Raw genomic sequence first — 6,018 nt, 5'->3', positions numbered from 1 at the left:
TATTAGTTAGCTCTGCTCTGTCTTCCAAATTTGTTGTGATACATTTATGACAAGGATGGACTTTGTGATATTAACCTCCAGGCCATCTGAGTTCCTTACTTTAGGAATGTTTCTTGAGGGTTATATATCTCTTCTGTTGTATGTGCATCTTGAATGTTGTTGGATCTTTTTTGGGTGAAGTTAACCTTTCAGGCTGGCTATCTCTAAGGATCAACCTTAATCAGAGGTATTAGATGCTGTGCAGTGTTTGTACTATGGACATAATTATTCTCAGCAGGGTCTGGTGCCTGCTGAACTCCTCCTTTAGGTGTGTCATTTGTGTATGTAATTGAGTCTACTATCAGTGTGGTCTGTTGCCCACTACTGGTTTTGATGGTCTGGGTCTACTTGGGTAGGGTTTGGATATGGATTGATAGCCATTGTTTGTAAACCACTGTGGGCTACTTTTCTAGAGCTGCCACTCTGTTTACTGTTTTTGTTTGTGTTTGCTGTGCCTGGGTGTGTGTGGGAGGGGCCAAACTGTGTATAAGGATCAGCTTTCTCCTGCTTAGAGCTGAGAGCAGCTCCATAAAAGGGCCCAACTTTCTTAAGATTTGCCTCCACTTTTCAGCTGCTCTACCTCCTCTTGCAGCTGCCTGATCTTCCCTCAGAGTCTTCTGTAGAAAGACTGTCAAGTGGGCTCAAACTGGCCTTACCCTACTAACACTTCCACAGGTTGCCGGCTTAGTGGCTTAAGATAGTTGAGGTCAGGATGATATCATTAGGAGAACTCTCTATTTTCGGGGTCTCTTGGTCAAGAGCTCAGTATGAGGAAAGTGGACCTTGCTCCGGAGTCTGATCCTTCAGTCACTGCTGGATATTTCAATTCTATTTCTCCCCAGTGAGGTGAGCAGTAGGTTCTGGTTTAGTGAGGGCCAAAAGTTCCCTCTGCAGTAGTTCTTTCTGTTAAGGGGCCCCTGGTTTCAAGGAAGACTATTGAGAGAGTCTTCCATGGGGTTGGCTTTTCCTTCACAGAAGGTGGCTAAGCCCCTTGACCTGTCCCAAAAATAATAGGCTCTAAGAAAATCACACTTCTAATGTTTTGCTCTAAGCCTCTCCATTCCCTCTTTGGAAATTAACCCAGTGGGTCAAGATATCTGAAACTTGTACCTGCTGATTGTGAAACTACCTTGTTCAATACATGTGAGCTGCTGTGTAGGTGCTGACCAGAGAAAGTAGAATTCACCTCAGCTGATTTTGGTGTCTGATGAGCTTTTCCTTTAAATATGCTGTTAGTAAGGGCTGTTAGATCCTGCTCTGCTACTCTCTTTATCTGGCCACTGGATATATTGCTTCTGGACCTTATAGGAGGGAACCTGATACACACCAGTATAAGACACTGCCTGTGACTGATTCTCAGCAACCTTTCTAGAGCTATAAGCAATCCAGAGTTTGTGGCTGCATCTGATGAGGTTAGATGTTCATGGAAGGACCAACCTACACACCTAGGCTGGCTTTTATCAGCAGTGGGCTTGGGGGCAAGTCACCAAAAGGCCCAAGATTTCTTAGATCAGTCTTCTGCTGCCCTCCGTCTATAGCTGCTTATTCAGCTTGGACCCACCCAAAATCTCTGGTGGAATCTAGAGCATCAGGCAATTCAGGAATTAAGAAAAGTCATGGGTGTGGCTCACACCCCAGGACCCAAAGTGTCAGTTTGTCCTGAATTTTTTCACAGATCTCAGTAGTGGGTGACTACTTGGAATCTGGTTGGTGCGGCCTCTGTAAGCCAGAGATTTGGTTTGCCCATGGTCTGGACAATGTCTATCGAATCTTTCATGTGGCAGGAGCACTAGTCATATTTTCAGTAAAGCTTTGGGAAAAACTGCAGCCTCAATACCAGACAACTGAGTAACTGTAACACCTTAAGTCTTTTCAGTCCACTGCTTCCTGGCCAGGGCTGCCTACTTCTCAGCAGGGTCTAATCTCTATAGGTTGGAGCCAGAGAGATTCCCGAGGGTAGAATAGTTGCTTTTTTCCAGGCTGATGCTACACCAAGAGGACTGTTTTACCCAAGAGAGATGGTGACTGTATAAATTGGAGAATAAACCAGCAGAGGGGTTCCAGTGGTTGTCCTCCACCATGTCTTTCCCAATGGCTGCCAATTTTACATTCTCTTCACATGATTGAAGTCCTTTCAGCCTTTCTCTGCCAGAGCCAATGGTAAGTGACTGTGAATGAGATTTTCTGCATTAGCCCTTTAAGAAGGTGCCTGCACTCTGAGATTTTCTATCTATTTTTTACAGACAGAAACCTCATCACTTTTCTCTGCCAAAAGCTATGTGGCACCTCTTCTAGGCACTGGTGCACTAAGCTTGTGTAGCTGGCATGGGGCTTAGAACCCACACCTCTCAGGGAAAATCTCTTAGAAAAAACATCCCTAAGATATTGAGGGTCACTCTGGACCTTCAGCTGCAGCTCACTCCTGGGAGCAGGGGCAGTCATTTTCTCCTCTCTCCCCTCCTGTCACACTCTATGTGGCTTCTTCTCTGAATCCTTAAGTTATAGACTCCTCTTTATCTAGTCCTAAGTTGGTTTTTCAGAATGATTGTTTTTAAATTTAGTAATAACTCCAGTTTGGTGCTGGGCAGCAGCAACTGAACTGATAGGGGAACCCATAAATTAGAAATTTGGCTTAAGTAACAGTAGCTTTTAGTTGTAATCAATAAATCAGATTATGTAGTGGCGTGTCCAGCCACATTAAAGCCTGAGACAAGAAAAAAAATCTTTAAGTTGGTAAGTTAGATAGATCTCAAGTTGGTAAATCTTACCCTTCCCTTTTTAAACCCAATGTAGCGGTATCATTGCATTAAATTTAAATTTTAAAATGTGCATTACTTTAACATAGGAAACTTGTTCTTAGCAGTCTGTTGTAAAGAAATATTTGCATATGTACAGAAAGCAACATTTATACTGTAATTATTTTTGTGTGTGTGGCAGAGACAGAGAGAGTCAGAGAGAGGGATAGACAGGGACAAATAGATAGAAAGTGTACCCAACTATAATAAACTGTATGATTTCAACTATACTATGGAAAAGAAAAGACCATGGAGACAATAAAAATAGCAGCGTCTTATTGCAGTTAGGATGTAAGGAGGAATAAACGGGTGGACCACATGGGATTTTTAAGCCCGTGGAACTGTTCAGTATGATACCATAATAGTGAAAATATGTCATTAAACATTTGTCTAAACACAAAAGATGTGCAATATAAAATGAATCCAAGTATAAACTCTGGACTTTAGTTAATAATAATGTCTCAATATTGCCTCGTTAATTGTAACAAATGTACTACATTAAGGCAAGATATTAATAATAGAGGAAACTATGTTTGTAGGGGCAGGAGGAGGGATTATTGAGAATTCACTGTACTTTCTGATAAATTTTTCTATAAGCTTAAAACAGTTCTAAAGAAATAAAAAGTATAGTAGCTTAAATTTTACATTAACAGATAAAGAATTATACTGAAAAAAACAGTTGATTATAGCAAAGCTCTTTATAACAGAATATGAGATTATGAGGAAAATACTATTTTTCATATAACATCTTTACATAAGTAAATAGTTTAAGCAAAACTATAAATCAAACCACTACTAAAAAAAGCAAAGGCTTAATATGTGCTATTGTGTATACAAAAATAAAAGGGCATAGTTTTTAAAAATACACATATCTTTTAAAATTATTACTATTCTTTATGAAGGAACGTTTTCTCAGAAGAACGTATTTAGTTTTACAATTAAAAAAATGAAAAAATCCACTTAAAATCATCCTATATTGTATAGAAAACATTTTTTAATTTATTTATTAAATTTAATGCAGTGACATTGATAAATCAGGGTACATATGTTCCGAGAAAACATCTCTAGATTATTTTGACATTTGATTGTGCTGTATACCCCTCCCCCAAAGTTAAATTGTCTTCTGTCACCTTCTATCTGGTTTTCTTTGTGCCCCTCCCCTCCCCCAACCTCTCTCTCCTTCTTCGTCCATCCCCCCTTCCCCCACCCCCACCCCTGTTGCCATCACATTCTTGTTCATGTCTCTGAGTCTCATTTTTATGTCCCTTCTATGTATGGATTCATATAGTTCTTAGTTTTTTTTCTGATTTACTTATTTCACTCCGTATAATGTTATCAAGGTCCATTCATGTTATTGTAAATGATCCGATGTCATCATTTCTTATGACTGAGTAGTATTCCATAGTATATATGTACCAAAGCTTTTTAATCCTCTCGTCCTCTGACGGACACTTGGGCTGTTTCCAGATCTTCGCTATTGTGAACAATGCTGCCAGAAACATGGGGGTGCATTTCTCCTTTTGGAGCCGTTCTATGGTGTCCTTGGGGTATATTCCTAAAAGTGGGATAGCTGGGTCAAAAGGCATTTCTCTTTTCAGTTTTTTGAGGAATCTCCATACTGTTTTCCACAGTGGCTGCACCAGTCTGCATTCCCACCAGCAGTGCAAACATTTTTTTTTTTTTCATTTTTCCGAAGCTGGAAACGGGGAGGCAGTCAGACAGACTTCCGCATGCGCCCGACCAGGATCCACCCAACATGCCCACCAGGGGGTGATGCCCTGCCCCTCTGGGGCGTCGCTCTGTTGCATCCAGAGCCATTCTAGCGCCTGAGGCAGAGGCCACAGAGCCATCCCCAGCGCCAGGGCCATCTTTGCTCCAATGGAGCCTCGCTGCGGGAGGGGAAGAGAGAGACAGAGAGCAAGGAGAGGGGGAGGGGTGGAGAAGCAGATGGGCGCCTCTCCTGTGTGCCCTGGCCGGGAATTGAACCTGGGACTCCTGCATGCCAGGCTGACGCTCTACCGCTGAGCCAACCGGCCAGGGCAGTGCAAACATTTTTAAGCACATTTACTCTCATAAAGTAAGTAAGATCAATTCTTTTACTCCTAAATCTTTTATGAAAATGAAGGGCTGTATTTGTAAGAAAAAAAAAATCAGGTAAAAGGGTAGAGATATAAATTCAACACATTTTCTCACAAATTACTTATTTTCTTTTCTACTTTTTGTGGGCTAAGAAAAATGTCATTTATGAAGAATTTAATTTATGATAGTTTGCAAAGCTAAGTAACAATATGAATATTTATTTCATTATCACAAACAAATGGTAAAATAGAAGTTTAATTGTTTTCTTTAAGATGAAAAAGTTCAGCTCTGACCAGCTGGCTCAGTTGTAGAGTGTCAGCTTGGCGTGTGAATGTCCTGAGTTTGATTCCTGGCCAGCATACACAGGAGAAGTGCCCATCTGCTTCTCCACCCTTCCCCCTTGCCTTTCTTTCTATCTCTCTTTTCCTCTCCTGCAGCCAAGGCTACAGTGAAGCAAAGTTGGCCCAGGCACTAAGGATGGCTCCATGGCCTCCACCTCAGATGCTAGAATGGCTCCGTTTGCAACAGAGCGATGATCCAGATGGGTAGAGCATCGCCCCCTAGTGGGCTTGCCGGGTGGATCCTAGTTAGGTGCATGAGGGAGTCTGTCTCTCTGCCTCCCATTTCTCACTTCAGAAAAAAAATAGTTTCAGTGAATTTTTGAGCATGATATTTGAATTTACTTTATTTGACCTTAAGAGGTTGTTTTTAACTACTATTCTCTACACTTTAATAATTTATTTATTTAATTCATAATGATTAATCTTAGATGCTTCACGTACAACAAAGTACATTTTTTGGAATTTGCCATGGGTTATTTTTACAAACCTAAAAGTTAATGAAACTCAGAACCCAAATCAAGTTAAAAGATTCTAGAAACAACTACTATTTAAAAATAAGAATGTTTTATACTCTATGAAGGGAATAAAATCAGGTCTATAACTTTATCATACAGCAAAATCAACTGCAAGTAGATTAAGAATTTGAGTATTAATATTTTTTAAAAGTCAACAATTAGAGGAATATAAAGCAAATTATTTTTTGTACTTAGAGTAATAATCCAGTTGTCTATTGACACATAAGAAACTATTTTAATGGTTTAAAA

The sequence above is a fragment of the Saccopteryx leptura genome, chromosome 2, assembly GCF_036850995.1.
Source record: "Saccopteryx leptura isolate mSacLep1 chromosome 2, mSacLep1_pri_phased_curated, whole genome shotgun sequence".
NCBI lineage: Eukaryota > Metazoa > Chordata > Mammalia > Chiroptera > Emballonuridae > Saccopteryx > Saccopteryx leptura.
Note: the sequence above shows the minus strand (reverse complement) of the source record.